Raw genomic sequence first — 20,653 nt, forward strand, 5'->3', positions numbered from 1 at the left:
TAACTAGCAATCTAATTATCAAGGGCCTGATGCTGTTCCCTTGAAAGCCAATGGGTGTTTTGCCATTAACTGCACTGGGAGTCCAATAGGACTATGTCTACACTGCAAGCTTTTTGCGCAAGAATGTCCGTTCTTGTACAAAAACAAAGAGTTCTTGCGCAAGAGGGCAATGTGGACAGACAACAGGGGTTTCTTGAGCAAGAAACCCTTATGGCTAAAACGGCCATCAGAGCTTATAAATATATATATTATATATAGTCTTTATATTTTGCCTCCTCTCCTCCCTGCTCACACCATAGGAAAGTGGAGACAATAGGAGTCTCCTGTTGGGGTTCCTACCACCTGTTGGGGCTCCTACCACCTTTTGAAGGACTGGTGGAGACTCTGCACCTTTCAAACTGGGCTGGCCTCCTGCTGCTGAACTGCCATGGGCTTGCCTGTGCAATGCCTCTAGGCAGCATTTCTATGTCAGATGCAATATGTTTCAACACTCTCTTCAGTCTTAACAGATATTCTGGGCATCCATTGGAATACAGCCTGGCATTCTGGTGTGTCATCCTTTCCTCCAACATCCAGCAGTTCTGATGTGACAGAGGTGTAATCAAGTGTGAGGAGGCATATGTGTCTCTAATGTAGCATCACTATCTCTAAGGAAGGACTTTTATACAGAATGGTTGTCCTTAGTACTCAAACTTTGCTTAGTACCAAGGCTTTAGCGAGAAACATGCACTTCCCTATATGTATCTGTACAATAACTGTATTAAGGGGAGCTGTGTTTTCACAGCTATTCTTGTAATATAATGCTGCTCTAGCTCATGTGAACAGCATTAAAGATCACAGTAAAAAGAAATAGCTATCCAAAGCAGAAGGTAAAGTCTACTGGATATCAGCGAATTGGAGGTAGAAGATAATATAATTAAGTAATTATGCTTTCTGTGACAATATCTCAAGAGGATCCTAATGATTAGCTAGAAGGAAAGTTAATGTGGGCCTGGAAGGCTTAAATAGTAGACCTAAGCTAACATCTGTGGGTATTCATCACATGGAGGTGCGGACTAGGTCGTAAGTCTAATCAAGTACTCCCACCTAACCACTGAGAGTGCAGTGAGGTGACTCAGCCAATGGATCCTGTATGCTTTAAGCCTCCAGCCAGTCCAGTTTTTCTATCAGGTAATTCTCAGCCTCCTCAGATGATCCAGGACACCTACCAGGTGAATTTGTTGGCAGGCAACCACTCCCCTGACAAAACATTTCTTTTGGGTGGAAGCCTCTCTATTGTATCATCTGTTTGTGGGGTTTTTTGAGTTAATGACCCTCTGCTGTGAGCCCACATCTTGGAATTTATGTCGAACATAGAAGCACAGAAATCACAGAGAAAGCTCTGAGCCCCCATATTCAAAATGGAGTTTGACAGAAATACAATCAGTGAGTTCAGAATCTGACTCTAAAATAACCAGTTCTACAGATTCTTAAATCATCACAGGTTGTAAGATGGTGTGCAGAGACTTTTCCAAGCCATTCCACTTCAGTCAGCTCTGAAGAATGGCTCCTCTGATGTTACTTGAGGCCTTTAGGGCCATGTCTACACTACACAGAAGATTGACTGTGGCAGCATTGATCTTCCACACAGAGTCTTCTGGGGCTCTAATTAGCGGGTCTGTGTGAATGGCTCCAAATTGTGATTTAAGATACTTGGACTCCAGCTATGTAATTAATGTAGCTGGAGTTGCTTATCTTCATTCGAATGTATCCCATAGCATAGACCTGGCCTAAGAGAAAATTCTTTTCTCCTTTTCATCTCCATCTAGTGCTCATCTGAGATACACTCCACAGCACCCACTCCATGTATCAGTCCCAAAAGGAAATGTTATTTTTTAATAAGTCAGTATTGCAGGAAGTAATAATGAAAGACAAAATGATCCAGAACTGCATTCAGCAAAAGAGTGAAGACAGGAGACAGTATTAACAAACACAGCTAAGTGGTGAATATCTCCCTGTGAAGCACAGAACCCTAGGATACCACTCCTGAAATGGTAGCACTAATATCATGTACCTACCTCTGCAGTGTGAACAGGGTTATGCAACTGCAAGTGTACATAGCGCTAAACCCATTTCCAGCACAGCATATGTGGATTCTTAGCCCTCAGTATTGTGAGAATATTTCAGTACTCAGGTACTCACACAAGTGTAATAATAGCATAGTGTCAAGAGAGTAGTGAGTCTCCATGATCAATTCAGTTCAGTCCTCCTGCTGATGTTACCCACAAAGTTGTCAAAATTGCTATCGGTTGTAGTAGTTATTTCCATTCCATGGATCTTTGTCAATTAGGAGTGGAGTTAACATCTTTTAAATAAGTTTTCCTTATAAAAGGGATCAGAACAGACCTACAACAATTTTGGTAAGGGCAAGTAAGTTAGATCTCAGTACATAATAGAAATGCAGGAGAGCCTAATAAATCAACATATGACTAGGGCAGGTCAAACAGTAGAAAGCAGTTATTTTTGCTCTACATAACTGCAGTCTGACATTATATAAATATTTGTGTTGAGCCAATTACTTTACATGAAGACAACAGTATAAATCTATGTCTACACTATGCAGAAGATCGATGCTGCTGCAGTCGACCTTCCGGGATTTGATTTAGCAATTCTAGGGAAGACCTGCTAATTTGAACTGAGAGGGTGCCCCCATGGTGCCAGAACTCCTGCTCCTCATGAGGAGTAAGGGAAGTCAATAGGAGCATTTGCTCCCATCAACCTCCCGCTGTATGGGCAGTGATTTAAGATACATTGTTATTGACTCCAGCTACATAATTATTGTAACCAGAGTTGTGTATCTTAAATCGACCTTCCCCTTTCATGTAGATGTGACCTCGATGTAAATCTGAAGAAGTTCACATTAGAGATTGAGCCTACTCATCTAACAATAAACAAACAGAATTCAACATTTAGATGTGGGATTACTTGTGGTTAAATTTAAGCAGATGTGTAAACATTTATAGAATCGAGGACATATTTGTTCTGTGGTCCACATAAAGTTTATCAACTCACATATATCATATGGAAACACCACAATTTTGGTACTCTTTGTCCATTTAACTTTGCACATAAGGTAAGTTCACTTTTAGATAATTTAATTTGTAGTTTTCAATTAAGAAAAAATCCTATAGCAATCAACTTAAAATAGGATAATATTTTCTGTCTATAATTCTAAGTGACAGTGGTACAAACCTCACATTTCCTCCTGAAAGGTAGTTAATTATTATATGCTATGTGACTTGCATTAAAGTTACATAAGCTTATTCCATTGTTTTAGAGCCGTAAAATGAGAAACAATGGCTTAGTTATAAATCTAGTAATTTTACCTGTCAACATGTGTCTCCTTGCTGTGAAACTCTTACAAGCTTAATTTCAGTTTATATAAGAGGTATGCAAATGTAAAACATAAGTGCTATGTTTTCAGTTCTTTTGCCAATAAAGTTATGATACAGGCAGTGGGTGCTCTGGAGTGTATCTCAGATGAGAACTGGATGTTCTATAACTGTAGAACCATAACTTAAAATAATTTAAAATATAAGCTTGTTAGTTATTATTTTGTATATAATGGCTACCCATGTTATTTTATTCTGGAGATGAATCAGTGAAATGTATGAAAACCCAGTATAAATATTAATCCATGGGTTAACTATATCACATTTACAGAACTGACACCATATGGGCTCAGTTTCACATCACTCTCTCCCTTTAATCTGTTTTTTAACTTCCAAGCCTGGAACATCTCATTCTGTGGGTCATGATCCTTGAAAAAGATGGAGTTGAAAAGAGAGTATTAAAATAGCATTATTGACACTGATGCCACAAGAAGGATCTCCAGCCAGAGATGGACAGCAGGGACAGGGATTAAGCCATTTTTTGAGTATTATGATGCTTCTTATTTCTTCAAAAGGTGGCAAAACCATCCAGGAAAAATCTCTTTTTTAAATGATGTATCTTGATTTTTTTATCAAGTTTAAACATCTGTCCCTTCAATTTTCACAAGAGATGACTAAATCTATAATTACCCAGGGTTCAGATGTTTGTCATCTCTTGTGAAAATCCAAATGTTTGGATGCTGATCTGTCACTAACTGAGCCAGAAATCACACAAGCAAAAAAGTTTTCAATATGCGAACAATTAAGTTCTAAGTCCTCTCAAACCCATGCAAAATGGGGGCATAGGAAAAGTAACACAAACTATTATAGAGCTTTTAAAAATATGGCTGGTTTTTTGATTGGTTTGAATGATACACAAAGGGTTGGATCAATTCATCCTTATTTTACGCAAACCACTCACACATCCCTAATTTACATCTCAGAGGATGAAACTAATGGGATGGGGGCAGAAACAGTTTGGTTGATGACACTGATTAATTGGTTTTGAAGGTCTTTCTTGTTCCCTTCCTGTGAAACATCTGAGTTCTTTTCTCGAGCATCCAATGAAAATATCTTCATGATAGCTTAGTATTTACCTAATTTTAAATAAACACCTGTAAGATATGAATAGCCATTCTGCATGTCTTTTACCATCAGAGATCCATGCACATATCAAGCAATATGTTACTTGGTTGACTTAGGACAGCTTATTTGATTTCTAAGTTATTAGTTCAAATCTAACCCTGGCTGACAGCAACTGAACATTTTGCTAATGGATGCTCAGTGATCAATTAAAAACAAACCTGAAAGTTTCAGACTAGTTTTTAGTGCACAAATGTCAACAATACCACAATGCGAACTAATTAGGTCATGGTTGGCAGTCTCAGCAGAGAGCCCTATGTTAAATGGAATGGAGAATAAATCTTGTTCAGATCCCTAGATGTTGTTGTCCCAACTTGAAGCTTGGGCAGTAACCTGATGGTCTGAGGAAGTTTGCACTAATGGTGCTTACGTCTGTGGAGAAAAGGTCACCAAGGTTGTGCACCTTCCCCAAGCAGTAAATGCACAGAAAAGTTAAAAGAAAGAGAAGCAAAAATAAAGTTAGGAAGGAAGTCTGGAAAGGAGTTCAAGAAGAGAGCCCATAGCTCTGTGACATGGAAATATATTCTTCTCATTGCTGCCATTATACTCCTCTACTTTATAACTTGATTGTTCCATTGCTGCTCACACCAGTGAACTTTTACTCATGTAGGCATTCCCACTTGAGATACCATTGGACCTCTGATGGGTTTGTGGTATTTTTATTCATGTTCTTTGTGGGAAGGGTACCGATAAGTTACATCAAAACTGCATTTTCCTAAGGCAGTCATTTTCATGTAAGGTAGGTATTAATTATTAAACATCCACCCTGCACTATTCCAAGTGCTGGGCAAATCCGGACATCTTTCTACTTGTGGATATTTTTGACTGCATTCTCAATTAACCAGGTGGGCTATTTATGCAGCCCACTTGCCTTTCCTCACACCAGGTACATCTAAGTCTACTTTTCATTTACCTGTGGGTACCATCGAGGAATTTCATAGCAACAGCACTAACCAATCTATAATTCAGCCACACAGAACTGCAAAGCTCAAGAACAGTGAATCATCATTTACATAACCCACAAACTTTAGCCTTGTGCTAAGAATAAGCCAATCTGCCTATATAAAGGGTTGTACACAAATAGATTCTGGCCTCTAAATATTTTCTACTTGGCTGGAGCTCTCCAAGGGCTGATTCCTTTACTCTCTTGAAAGTTCAATGATGAGAGGAAGGTCAGAAGTACTAGCAATAGTCTAAATGATGAAAAAACTTTTTGTTATCATTCCTTTATATTCTCCTGTTCAAGGAATTTTCCTAGACCTTAACTCCTCGGAAATCCCTTTTAAGAATAAGTTCGAGACAATACGTATTCTTTGACCTTATTTCTAATTCTTCAAAGTGGGTGCATGTTCTTTAAGGCTATGTCTACACTGCAATGCTATTTCAGGATACTGCAATTGCACCTGTGTTTTCCTTCAGTGTTTCATCCAGGCTATCCACTGTTAGGTTCCAGATCTCTAGCTGTTACCGTTCTTGGAGGGAGACTCACATCTTGCTCCCTCCTGATCAAGGTGTTTCTAGTCTGACCAGTTCCCTGATTTCACTGTATTCCCAAAAAAAGAGGGACTGCCTAAGCAAGTCTGTTTGCTTTCTCTTCAGAGACTGATAACACAGTAATTACCAACAATTATAAAGACCACATAGAACATCCTATGCAAGCATATTTATTCTGAGGGTAAACTCATTACAGGAAAAAACATATTAAAGCAATAAAAGAGCCTACATACATACTAATAAGCTTACCAGAGATCACACCAACTGTTTCCAATATGGGCTCTGGCAAATGAGTATTTGAACTCCCCCAAAGGAATCACTTTTGCTTTTTCATGAAGCAAAACTGTGTAGTGTATACAACAATATACACTTACATTATTAAGTATATTTTTAATGATCAAACAGTGGAGGTGAATACACTACAATGCTACTCTGCCCAATTTAACTCTCCTGCAATGCCAACATAATACAGCCATCACAGCAAGGAACATAGAGCTTTCTGTGATATGATATGGGCAGGGCACTGCACTTGCTTATGTCGTTCTCCCTGTTGATGCCAGAACATCAAATGTGGACACACTCTGTCAGCACAAGGAGCGGTGTATGAAGATGCCCAAGGAATGTACTTACAGTGGTTTATATTTGTTAGCAAATCTTAGTGTTCTTAACTCTGTAATGTAGACAGGGCCAAATTTGCAACATCCTTGAATTTTGGGCAGGATAACTAGACACAGTATTCTAAAATGATCATACCAGTGCCGAATAGTGAAGGATATAACTCCTACTTGATATTCTGCTGTTTATACATCCAAGTATTTGCTCTTTTGGTACAATGTTGCACTGGGAGCTCATGTTAAGCTAATAATCCATCATGACCCTCAAGTCTTTTTCAGAAATATTGATTCCCTGGACAAGGTGTCCCATCCTGTAATGATGGCCTGCATTCTTTCTTCCTAGGGTTTGTGTACCAAAAAAAGCACTACCAGATTATTTGTAAAGCACTCTAACACGCTGGCAAGCCCTTAAAGGTACGTACTTTTCATGGACTATATTAACACAAACCCCAGCAAGGTCCCACCAGGGACAGTTGGAGCATAACAAGTGGAAGTGCTTTACAGATCACATCTCTCTAGAGTGCTTTGTCATGCTGTGTGGACAAGCTCCAATTGTATATTCAAAATGTATATTGTTTGTGCTCAGCTAAACAAGCAATCCAGGTAACTCTGTATCAACGATCTGTCTTCTTTGTTATTTATCAGTATTCTAATCTTTTGCTGCTTCCAAAGTTTATCCATAATGATTTTATTTTCTTCCAAATAATTGATAAAAATGTTAAATAGCATAGAGCCAAGAACCAGGCTCTGTGAGACTCCAGAAGAAGCATACCAATCCAGTGATTACTCCCCATTTACAATTACATTTTGGAACCTATCACTTAGTCAGTTTTTAAACCATTTAATTTATGTTGAGGTTATTTTGCATTATTCTGATTTCTGAATCAAAATGTTATGCAGTACCAAGTGGCATACCTTACGGAAATCCAAGTATATTACATTAACTATTACTTTTTTCAACTGAACTTCAGATTTGGAATTTCAGACTTGGGATCTCAAGTGTACCCAGATGATGATGATGGTTTATTTTGCTAGTCTGCAATCAGGGGAATTATAGAGTTCTTTATTTGTACTGTACATTATGTCCTTGTAAATATGCCTTGGCTTTGGTATTGCATGTACTTAGGTAAAGTACATCAACATTAAAGTTGTCAGACTGATGCAGTCATACAGACATGAGAGATTTATTTAAATTAAAGAAAAGTGGATTTTCTCCTTACTGATGTTAATGGACCAGTACATCTTCATGAATCATAAAAGAGCCAAGTGCACTAATCTAGGCAATAGTCTAGCTATATAACACCCTAAGGTTAGCTTGAGGACAAGGGGGAAAGGGTAGCAGAGTCAGAGTAAGTGATCAAAAGTAAGCTCTGGCTGAACAATTCAATTATTTTTAATGACAAAAAGTTGAGATTTTTAGAAGATTATTGTAAGCTCATTGGAGGTGCCAAACCAGAGATGCAAATTTGAGACCTGCCTTGAGATTTATGCCTCTACATCAGTGATGTTACATGTGGGAGGAACTTCTTGGCCTCTGTAAGGCTGGACAGGGATGATTAACTAGTTTTCCCAAGATGGTCACCCAAAAATGAAGACAGCCACAGTTAGTTCTGTTGAAAATATAACTGTGACAGATAAGGCAATTTCCTGCAATATCCTTGAGCGGCCTTAGTGATTTAAGTTTAAACATGTCTGGAGTCCATTGTATTATCTGAGTAGTCTCTCTCTTTAGGGGTAGATGGGATGTCAACCCGAGGAAGTACTCTGAACTTCAGAGGCCTATACTGAGCAATGTTCCAGACAAGAATTAATTTTTTAGACAAACAGCGTCAAATAATTTGCCTGTTGAATCTCTAGTGAAGATGAATGCAAAGTACCCACCTTCACGTATGCAGAAACCCAGCCTTTTGACACTATGCCCTGGGGAAGGAAGCTATTGTCTACAGTAATTACTTGTTTAACACATGCCCGCTTACCATGTTTTCGCAATAGCACGATTTTTTGGGGAACATTTTTTGAATAACATGACTGTCCCCGAAATAACATGAAAATAATCAAGTGGTGGACTACTTCGTGAAGTAGTATTAGTTGGTGAAAACAGTGGTAATACGCATGAGCAGATGAATACATGTGGTCACAGCTCTCCTCTGCTCACTCACGTGTTTATCTTTGTGTTTTAAGAAGCCTCAGCGACTTGTGTTGCTAGATATCTAATGCTGACATTGATGACCCAACACCAACAAAAAATTGATAGAAATGTAGCCGTGTTAGTCTGGTGTAGCTGAAACAAAATACAGGACTATGTAGCACTTTAAAGACTCACAAGATGGTTTATTAGATGATGAGCTTTCGTGGGCCAGACCCACTTCCTCAGATCAAATAGTGGAAGAAAATAGTCACAACCATATATATTGTACCAATATATATGGTTGTGACTATTTTCTTCCACTATTTGATCTGAGGAAGTGGGTCTGGCCCACGAAAGCTCATCATCTAATAAACCATCTTGTGAGTCTTTAAAGTGCTACATAGTCCTGTATTTTGTTTCAACAAAAACTTGACTTTGCCATGACCACCTGAAATGCAACCCCCACCTTTTCCATTATTTTTAATGGGAAAATCACATTTTTGCTTAGCATGAACATTTTCAGAAATGTATCTAAGTGTTAAATAAGGAATTACTGTACTGAATACCTGCTCCCAGAGCCTCAGAACCAAAGGGTCAAGCTGCATAAAGTAAAGACTTCCTTATTCATGGGTGTGCTAGTTCAGAGCTAAGGCTGTAGCAAACCTGTAACCACAGAAAAACCACTTGGTGGGGTTTGAAAGGCTCACTCCTATCTTAGTGGCTGCTGGAGTCAGGGTGATGACTGGTAAGCTTACTACCATGTATATAGGATCTCTTATTGCTTTGCTGCAGCAATGCTTTCACCTTAACCATCATTGGCTTGCTTATAAACTGCTGAGTGGTAACTTATAACCGGCAGTTAGGCTGTTCATAACCCGCTGGAGAGAAAGCAAAGTGCAGACATCAGACTGGTTAGGCAGTCTGACTTGCAGGAGAGTCACAAGGTAGGCAGGGAACTGTGCAGCCTAGAAGAACCTTGGTCAGAAGAGGTGATAGCTGAGGAGCAGGCAGCCTACAGTGTGTGGCCACAAGGGAACACAAAGGAGGAACAGAAGTGCAGTTGCCCTGATATGTGTCAAGAGACAGATACACGTAACAAGGGGCCTAATTTCCGTGTTGTTAGGCATCTTATACTTATATAAGATGGTGAGATAATTGGATGAGGTAGGACGAGAAAAAGTGAAATGTTCCTAAAAGTTATTCGCAATACAAGTATAGTTAATGTCCTTCACGCTGGAACATGGAGCTGTGTCAGAATGGGGGAAGGGACTGCAGTAGGGTTGCCATTTATTGACCCCTTTTCATTGGCAGTGGAGCCTCTGCTGAGCCTTGCTAACAATTCCTTCCCTCTTCAGGGCTCTGTCCTTTCATTCATAGCAAACACAATTTGCAAGTTCTTCTGATAAGGTTTCCGTCCCCCCTCCCCTTTTGGCTAGGCTGTGATTCTTTTTCACTTTTCCAGTGCAGCAATCCAAACCTGAAAACAACCACAAAACAATTACCCGGGCAGCCTGAAGTTCAGGAGTCTGCCCTTTCACAGCTTGCTACTGGATCTCCTTCCTCAGGCTGTTTCATAGCCTTCTTCACTACACTTTTCTGCTGCTTTTTATACTGGGACTCCCTGATTCAGCCATGGTGTTGCTCTTTTGTAAACAGGACTGGTTAGCCTTAGACCCTCCAGCTTTTAAGGGCAAGCCACTCAGAACTTGTTATAAGGCCATTATTCTAGGAAAAAACAGCGCCAAAAAAGAATGTTGCTTAGATATTGGAGGAAGTACCCCTGACACCACTAAGACAACCTAATGAGCTGTTCTTTGCCATTAAAATTACTACCGAGATCCCAACAGCTATATTATTGTTTTCAAATTGTTTCCTAAATGTCTTACTGTGCCAAGCAGGTGGACCAGAGCAGGGTGGAGGGACTAAGAAAAACAATCAGTCTGCATGAATAACTGTCTAAGAATGTTTACAGAACATTTAATCAGCAGGAGACACTTACATCTACAAGGTAATCGGAAATTTCCTGTGGCTTTGTAAGTAATTTTGCCATCATTAAAGCTTTATATATTTAGTGTTGCAGCTGAGGACTATTGCTGTCAAAAGAAACTCATTTTAAGTAGAAAAAATAAAAAAGAAAGAAAGAAAGTTGCAGGACTTAATTTATCTAGTGGGAAATTCACCCCAACCTAGAGAGCCTTTTCTAGCAGAGTTGGTTGGGAAATTAACTTTTTTTTTCTTCCCATGAAAAGTTTCCACAAAAATGAAATAAAAATGTATTTTCTTTGTTTTATTTAGATGAGATGGGTGAGGTAGCAAATATCTTTTATTGGCACAAACTTTGTTGGTGGAAGGTGCAAGAATCACAGAGCTTTGCAGAGCTCTTCATCAGGTCTAGGGTGCTGTTGGGGGTCTTTTTTTTTTTTGGTCAAAACTCCCCAAAATTCTGAAAGCAAAAATGTCTGTTTTATTATTTTTAGGCACTGCAAAATCATGGGGTTTGTGTTTCCATTGTTTTAAACGACTGATATTTTTTTACAAAAAAAAGATTTTATTTCCAAAATAATTTTCCACAAAAAATTGTTTTATCTTCTCTTCCTCCACTCTCCATCCTCCCTGCAAAAACAGAACAGAACAACACCCCAAAGAACTCCTGCAAATGTTTTTGTCCACATCTACTAATTAAATCCTTAAAATGACTCAGGCTTTAAGGTAGTATGTGTGTGTGTGTGGAGGGGGGGGAGGACAATGAAGGGGGGCGGGCTGCCTGCAGAGGATTCTATGTGTCTCACGTGTTAGATGTCCCATGAAGAGGTGTCTGCACTGCCCTGTAGACCAGCATAGAGGGTGATGTTCGGAGGAGATGGCATCGGAGATGGAATTATGATTCCCTTTGGCTTTAGCAGTCCATAAATGGAATTGGAGGCACAGTTTTTGGGTTGCAGTAGTTGCTGGGTGGCAGCTGTGGTGTTGGGTTCACAGGAGGATTTCCTTCCACTTCACCTACATTAAATGTATTACTTAGGGTTTGTGTAGATGAAATAAATGTTATTCCTTGGGAACAGATTAATATGAAAATGCCATTGCTTTCTAGGCCTGTGATATCTGACTTGCTCCTCTTCATATAGCTAATAATGACATTTCAGCATTTTTAGGAAAGGTTTGGGAATGATAATATATATATATATATATATATATATATATATATATATATATATATATATATTTAAAAGTCTGATGCAAATGGTGAGGTATCATCTTACATATAATGAAATATCGCCTTGTGCATGGTGCTATGGACTTATATAACACCAAGGAAGCTGATGCCATGTGATACAGTAAAGACTTTGAACCATATTCTATCTGACATTTATAAAAACACTTTTTTTTGCTACCTTATACTGTTATTTCAATTGTTCCATTTGAGTTTCCAAAATCCCTGGACTGCAAAATGCCTAGATCCTTTTGAGCATTTTACATAGCTTTCTCATTGCTGTTTTGGCTTGCAGGAAGAGTCCATCTCTTATGATACACCATGTTTAGTTTGACAGAATGAAACAAAGACCAGATTTCTGGGGAAAACTATAAAATGGAGAAAATGAATTTTGTAATCTCTACTCCAAAAGCAGAAATTCACTTAAGCACATCCTTAACTTTAAGCATATGAGATTTCCTACCGAAGTCCCATTTTTTATGTTAATGGCACTTCTCATATGCTTAAAGTTAAGGATGTACTTTGCTGTGGTGGATGAGGGTCACAATTACCAGACAGTTTACCACCGAAAATGAATATAGAATCATAGACTCATAGAACACTAGAACTGGAAGGGACCTCAAGAGGTCATCGAGTCCAGTCTCCTGCCCCCACGGCAGGACCAAACACCATCTAAATCATCCCTGACAAGTGTCTGTCCAACCTGCTCTTAAATATCTCCAGTGATGGAGATTCCACAGCCCCCCCCAGGCAATTTATTCTAGTGTTTAGCCACCCTGACAGGCAGGAAGTTTTTCCTGGTATCCAATCTAAACCTCCTTTGCTACAATTTAAGCCCATTGCTTCTTGTTCTATCCTCAGAGGCCAAAGAAAACAATTTTTCTCCCTCCTCCTTATAATGTTTCTTGTCAGTTTTTTTAGATATTTGAAAGGCAGGCAAACAAACCTTACAGCAGAATTGGGATAAATTATTCATACCCAACGCAAAACTGGGAAATCGAGTGTAAAATGTGTGGCTGTTTGCCCAAATTGTTTCAATGATGAAAGTCACTTTTGGGGTTGAAAACTGCTTTCTTCATACAATCCTGCTAGCAGTGAGGATCGCTGGAGCATATTACATTTTGGCTTCATTTGTCATGCCTACCAAATTTCCTATGTCATAAAATAGGTGGCAAGAAATGAGTGGCCAGCCAGGGACTCCCCTCATTTCAGTAGAATTCCCAGTTTTCTCATTGGTGTAGCTCTTTATTGCCTATGGACTACCAGAGTGGCACATATAGAACTGAGCCAGTGGTTGGTATCTGGCCCAGAGTGCTCACAATATAAATTATCTCCACATAAACCATGCACAGTGTCTAAGGTTTTATAATGCACATTTAAAAAGAGAGTAAAAAAGTTGGGTTTAGAGCACTGACAGTGTTCCTTAGTACCCCTCGGAGTCATCTTTTGATTATGCAACTTTTGCAGTAAAAATGACTGAGCAGCAGTGCAGAAATAAAACTCCAGGAGGCTCTTCTGTGGTTTAGTTTCTCAGCACATCTCTCAGTATTTCTCTTCCAACATTAATTGCTTAATCAGTATATTACTAGATTGCATCACAGTAGTTGAAAACAAGGCCAGAAAAGCAGGGGAGGAGTAGTAATTATATGTTGACTTGTTAATTAATTGCTATACAGTACAATAGCTTTGTTGCAGGTTTTCCACCACAGGATTTTAGTACATAGAGTTAATAGACTCATTACAAAACATACAAGCTACATTTTCAGAAGTGACTAGAGGTTTGTATGGGCCTCAATTTTGGGTGTACCTAAAACCCATTTTCAGAAAAGTGCTGCTGGTTATACTTTGAAACATATCAGGCCCCTTTAAATTTTTCAAAATGTAAGGTCCCCACTTTGGACATAACATTTTACACAAAGTGCAGTTGAACTCAGCTGTTTCGGTTGAATTGTGGGTACTATTTGAACATTGTGGTATTGACTGGGTATTTTGCCTAGTTGACTGAGCTCCTGTCCAGCACCATCTCCAAGTTGCAAGCTAGATTGTGCCACATTCTCTTTTGCCCATATAAGAGAACAAGGCATAGAATCTGTTAGGGTATATCTACACTAGCCCTCTAGTTCAAACTAGGGTGGCTAATGTAGGCATTCGAACTTACAAAGGAAGCCCGGGATTTAAATATCCCAGGCTTCATTTGCGTGTTCCTGGGCGGGCGCCATTTTTAAATCCCCTTAGTTCGAACTGACTGCCTGTGGCAGTCAGAAGTTAGGCCAAACTAAGTCCTTAGTTTGGATTAACTGTTACACCTCATTGCAGGAGGAGTAACAGTTAATCAGAACTCAGGACTTAGTTCGGATTAATTTCCGACTGCCGCGTGTAGCCGCGGGCAGTGAGTTCGAACTAAGGGGATTTAAAAATGGTGCCCTCCCGGGAACATGCAAATGAAGCCTGGGATATTTAAACTAGGGGGCTATTGTAGACATACCGTTAGAGACTTTCTGAGGGAACATTTTTCCATTAGAAAATGCTGATGCATCAATAATGAAATAAGTTGTGGAACCATGTCATTCTCAGAGAAAATTGTGGTAGAAAGAAAAGTTTTTAAAAAACATTTTGATAAAGTTGAAATTTTCTGAGGGAACATTTTTCCATTAGAAAATGCTGATGCATCAATAATGAAATAATTTGTGGAACCATGTCATTCTCAGAGAAAATTGTGGTAGAAAGAAAAGTTTTTAAAAAACATTTTGATAAAGTTGAAATTTTCTGTTTGACTTTCAGGAATGGAACATTTTTATTTTCAATTTCAAAACATTTTTTCTTTCCGTTTTTTAAAATGTATCTGATGTATATACTATAAAATAAAACACGTCAAAATCAGAATGACACGCTGACAATTTGTCAACATGGAACATTTCAATCAAACTAAAATCTGTTTGGAATTTTAGGTTTTACTTTCTCTCTTCAGAGGGAATTTCATTTTTCTCTTGTTTTGGAATGGAAGAAATGTTGAAATGCTGAAATTTCCCTAAAGCAAACATTTCAGTTCCTGGATAGGTCCCATGAGAGAGCCTAATCTGCCCCTATTAAACATATTAGATAGCTACCCATATCAGCATGGAGGGAAGAGCATCCATAGGATCCACTATGTCTTTTCCCACACATGTGAATAGAAAGGATGTAGGGAATGGATGGAGTCTGTGAACTGCCCTCAGGTGTGGGTCAATGCAGCTACGTTGCTGGGGGTGTATACACCCCCAGGGATAGAGATGGCAAAGGGTGCATCCCCTATTCCCCAAAACGGGCAGGGGAGAGGGTTTGAAAGGCAAATAATGACTATGAATCACAATATGCTTCCCCATTAGTTTCTGACAAGAGTGTATGATGTTGCTACCAGGTAGCCCTTAATTCTGTTAGGAGTGACCAAAAAGCATTGGTGGCTGTTAAAAGATTACTATATACCAAGGAAGAGAATACTTTGGGGACATTCTTGGGAAGCCAAACATATCCTAGCTAAATTTTGTTTTCAATGTGATTATAAGTAGCTCTCTTTGCCCATGTCTACCCGAGGAGATTATTTCGAATTTATTACATTCAACTTCTGGCCACCCGATTTTACAAATTAAAAGTCCCGTGTCCTCATTACAGGGAAGAATTGAATGTAGTCTGAGGAAGGCTCTGTTAATGTGGAAATACTACCTTGGACTCAGAGCCCTAGCAAGCACAGGAGCTGCAGGAGGCCTCTTGGAGGCCAATTAGATCAAATTAGTGGTACCGGAGCATCCACAGTAACGTTTTTTCAGATGTACAAGTTCAGGAATAGCATTATTCCCTGTGAAAAGCAGGCCTACAGAGTTTGAATTCTATGGCTCCTTCTTCCAGAATAATGGGCATGGTAGTGTGGATGCATCACTTACAGATTTTACCTCAGGGAACTAATTTCAGTCTAAGGCCCTAGTGTAGGCTTGGCCTTAGGTGCTTCAGTTTCCAGACAGTAAAAAGGTGCCTGGTTTTCAGAAAATCCTGAGTTCCCTTACACTGAAAATTTGTCCCTTTTACAATGTCTCAGTTTGAGTCCCCCAAAACTAAGACACCTAAAATCACTAGTCATTTTTGAAAGACTTGATCATAGCACATAAATCCTGGCTAGTCTGCGGCAGAAAGAGTAAGATGACATTATTTATGCATGATGCATAGACTGTGTAGATGGTAATTTAAAAGAATGGTTTATCTCTGTGTATTTTAATCTGCACTACTGCAAGACTAACATCTGTGACTGCAAACATAAAATCACTTTAAAGTACTTTTAAGCCAGAAATATTTTCATTTAAATAAAAAAATTGGCTGTTCAAAATTCAGGAGAAAATTACTGAGGGTGCTACTACACTGCATCATTTTTTTCGGAATAACGGCCATTATGCCGGAAAAACAAAACTAGCGTCCACACAGCAATTGCATTATTTTGAAAAAAAAAATCAAAATAACGGAGGGCTTTTTCCAACATTGGTAATCCTCATTCCACGAGGAATAACGCCTCTTCCAAAAATGCTCTTTCGGAAGAGGGTGTGTGTGGATGCTCCACTTTATGTCGAAATAGCTCTTCACCAGGGCCATTCTAAAGTTATTCCTCCCCAGTGCCTTCTGGGGCTCTAAATCGAGATAACACGTCCACATTTGGGGAGCCTGCCTTGGACGAATTTGGAAGCTTCTCTGTAGTATGGACACTGTATTTTGAAATAAGTTATTCTGAAAAGCTATGTCTAGACTACATGGCTCCATTGATGAAGCCATGTAAAATAGTTTATTTGGCATAGTCAATTTAAATCATCCCTGCTTCATTAAAATAAAAATGGCCACCGCACTACTGCCAACGATCAGCTGATCCAGCACAGTGCGGCAGTCTAGATGTGGCACGGTCAACAAAGGAAGCCTTTGTCGGCCGTGCTGCGTCTAGACTGCCACGCTGTGCCGGATCAGACGATCATCGGGATAGTACGGTGGCCATTTTTATTTTAATGAAGTGGGGATGATTTAAATCCCTGCTTCTTTGACTATGCTGAATAAACTAAACTATTTTACATGGCTCCATTGTTGGAGCCATGTAGTCTAAACGTAGCTGAAGGTACCTTCCAGAATAGCTTTTTCCAAAATAAGCTTGCAGTTTAGATGTATCCTTACAGACATTATTTTATTTATTTTTCTTTGGTGGGATTTTGTGGTTGGCTGACTTTTGTTTTTTGACCAAGATTTATTTTTCTCACTGATTAATATTCCTCAACCAACACTTAGCTTAAGCCTTTCAATGGGCCTCATACTGCTGGGTTTTTTTTTCTTTAAGAAAACTATTTTAATAAAGTAATTTGCAGTAGATTTTATTTTCTAGTGTCAAATTGACTGGAATATCTGTTCCACTCATGAGAGAGCACTAAAGAAACAAGAGACTATTTCAAGTTTACGGAAGGAACTGAAGCAAGAAGAGAAGGGGGCAAATACGATAGCCAGGGTCAGAACTTTCTTTGGCAGCTGAGACTAAGTCCTGATCTGAGAGATACAGGCACGGCACACAATTTGCCTTGTGAAATCTGGGACACATAAAATACATAGGCTATGCTGAATCTACTTTTTTGATCAACATATAGACAAATTAAGAGAAACTCTAGGATATAGAATTCATAGATTATTTGGATAGCGAAGTCAGTTCCTTCTGTATTGCAGAACAAAGGCACTATGGCTCTTCTCTTAGGACAAAAAAGACCTGGAGGAAAACACTAGCCTTGCTTATTGCTTTTAGCTCCATTAAGAGCACAAAATGACACAACTGATGCATTTTTATGCATCATTACCAAACTAAGTAGAAGAATCCATTTTCTGACATTTTGAAGAAAATTACCACATTAATTCCTGTATTATATGTTGCCAGCGTAAATCTTTTACTGAAGCTGAATTTTCTCTCTTGAAGATACTTTGGGTGGTTGCCAAAACATGGCTCTTTTTTTCCTCTTTTTTGCACTTTAATAGATAGCTGATGGGAAAGTAAATTATATCCTTTCCCTTTTGTAAAACTTGTCTTCCTCTTCCTCATCAGCTGGTGTAAATTTTTATCAAGTAATGTATACCAGCTGAGGCTCTGCCCCAAGAGTATTATCTTCTCTGGTCCACTCAGAATTACAACCATGTAAATAATGTCTCAGTTTTCCATGACTTTTTGTTCTCAGTCAGGTTAGTAAGGTCTGGATTATTATACCATATCTATATTTTGAATAGGACATAAGTTAAAGCCAACATTATGTCTTGCTCAGTCGTATGGTAGAAGGAGTTCTTCAGGGAAAATTGAGTCTGATTTTCATACAATGGATATGAACAAATTGTTCCAGTTGACAAATACAAAAGATGAACATTAGAATAACCTTTGAGCTAATGCTGCTGTGTGAATTTAAATGGGAACAAAAAATAGAAGGTCAGTCAAAAGCCAACAAGATACTTCTTTATATATCAGTACATTCAGATATGATTCTCAGTGATTAAAATTAGTTTGGACATTGTGCTAACCTATGCTTGCAATGGACAACAAAAAAATAAAAGATTAGGTTTTGTCCCTTAAATTGCATGTTTCTAAAGTCAGAATATGAACAGTTGCCAGGAGCTGGTGAAGCAGCACTAACTGCTCTTTATTGCAGGCTCCATGCTGTACAGAATTTGCAGCAGACACTGATAAGCCATAGCCTAGAACTGAGACAATTGATGCTTACATAAAATCCAGGTTAACGTTTGGTGTAAAAAACCCACATCTTGTATGTAGGCTCATAGGTTTGTGTGTGTGTATGGTTGGTTGTTTTTAAATCATTATTACCCTCCCATGGTTTACTCCTGATAATTTACAAAAGTCTTTTGGTTCTTTTCTAGTATCTTCTCTTCCTAGACTGACATATTAAGCAGACTAAAAAGAAAATTAATAAGTACTCCAGCAACAAAGCTTCATTTTTGCAAAGTGCACCAACTGATGTGCATTGCATTATCTTATCAGAGCCAGTGTCTTTTAATTAGAAATGTCATGCTACAGTGGCACTAGAAAACATGCAGGTTCAAGCCACTCTGTGTTGTTCCATAATGTTCCCCTTAAATTAAATGAGCAATAAAGACCTTTTCATTACCAGACTGGAAGGGTGACACATTTCTCTACTCTGCCTTTTAAGAGAAGATTTTTCTTAATGTTGTGAGTACTAACTCACAGTCATGTTGTCCTTGATGCCAAATCTTCTCACAGCAAAGACACAAGTTAGTCATATTTTGAGAACACAGGGCTTTCTCAACAAATTCCCAGGATTGTAAAATATTTATTTAAAATACTGTACATGGCACTCTGCTTGGTATTCATGGCATTAAAACTGAAAATAGTGAGAGATAGCAAATTATTGTACAAGGTCCAGGGGGTGTCAGGGAATATGAAACCCACTATGCGCTTTTCAATCTAATATATTAAATAGACAGCCATCTGCATTTTCTCTTGATTCCTAATCCCGTTGTTAACAGATGCTGTCCCACAAGACCTCTTAACCTGTTAGACCCCAAATTTGAGACATAGAGTGACAAAGATCCAAACTTTCTGGACAAACAACTTTCAGTCCCTAATGTCTTATCCATAAACAGTTCACTTTGACTCCTTGTTATATGTAGTGTGAACGATCACCTAAGTCATCTTCCAGCCTCTCTGACTCACCTTGAGCCTGCTGCTTGGGATAAGGACAGCCACCTTTGTGTGGTTATATCTCATGCTGTGCATCATGAATCAGTGTTATGCTCCTTTATGTGCAGCACCGTAGTGATGCTTTATTTTGGGGTGTGATTTATGACTGCTGTCATTCCTGGGCTGAAATGTAAGTCTCCATCTCCAAAAATCTAATCTTACTTTTCTGGATGCAGTCTTCCTTTGGCTCTCACAGCTAGGCTCTTCCACAACAAGCACCTGGAGAAGAAAACTCTGATAAAGGTCATTCAGAAATACCTCTTTCCTGACTTAAAAATTCCCCTCCTCATGAGGCTAGAGGTATAGTTCAGCCAGACCACAGGTGCACCAGGTTTCTTAGTACAGCCAGACTCAGCAAATCCACCCCGTCCGTCTTAACAAAAGCACTTGTACAAGGGAACCAACCTGTTCTCTCAAGACGCTTGACCCAGAAGTGTCTGTTTTGCCACAAGTGCCTAATTTATCACATGCATGATGCTGGACATGTGCTTAGGTAAACATATAATCGTGTATGAATGCAGGTATGTGCATGCATGAATTAGGAAGTGCAAGTGTGTGCATCACTTTGAAAATCTGTACCAGAAAAGAAGGGTTTGCTAAATTATCAATGCCTGCAATAATTGTAAAGTGCATCCTATTTAAGACTGCCTGTTTGCTTTTTCAGATTGACTTAATTAATTGACAAAAGTCTTGAGTAAGGTGGCTAAGCATACTAGTTTTGAATGAGTGTCCTAGTTTCTTAATGACAGTCATTAAGAGGCTAAATGACCCTGTTTTTTAAAGCTCCTGGGGATCCTCATTTTGCTGTGTTGACTGCCATGCTTTAAAACCTTCTTTTGAAAAGTCTTAAAAGGTTGTCACCAATTTTGTCACTAAGATCATCGTAGAAACTAGCCAACGGGTGTGGAT

General features: G+C 38.9%; 1 long non-coding RNA gene across 1 annotated transcript in view; it reads right to left on the reverse strand.

Annotated features, from left to right (window-relative positions):
• The window catches only part of LOC142823996 (uncharacterized), a 51,176-nt gene extending 31,211 nt beyond the window's left edge, over positions 1-19,965 (reverse strand). Inside the window, exon 1 of the long non-coding RNA XR_012899053.1 lies at positions 19,907-19,965. This is a non-coding gene — a long non-coding RNA (uncharacterized LOC142823996). The remainder of the gene's footprint in view (positions 1-19,906) is intronic.
• Positions 19,966-20,653: the final 688 nt, after the last annotated feature.

This window comes from Pelodiscus sinensis, chromosome 1 (assembly GCF_049634645.1).
Source record: "Pelodiscus sinensis isolate JC-2024 chromosome 1, ASM4963464v1, whole genome shotgun sequence".
NCBI lineage: Eukaryota > Metazoa > Chordata > Testudines > Trionychidae > Pelodiscus > Pelodiscus sinensis.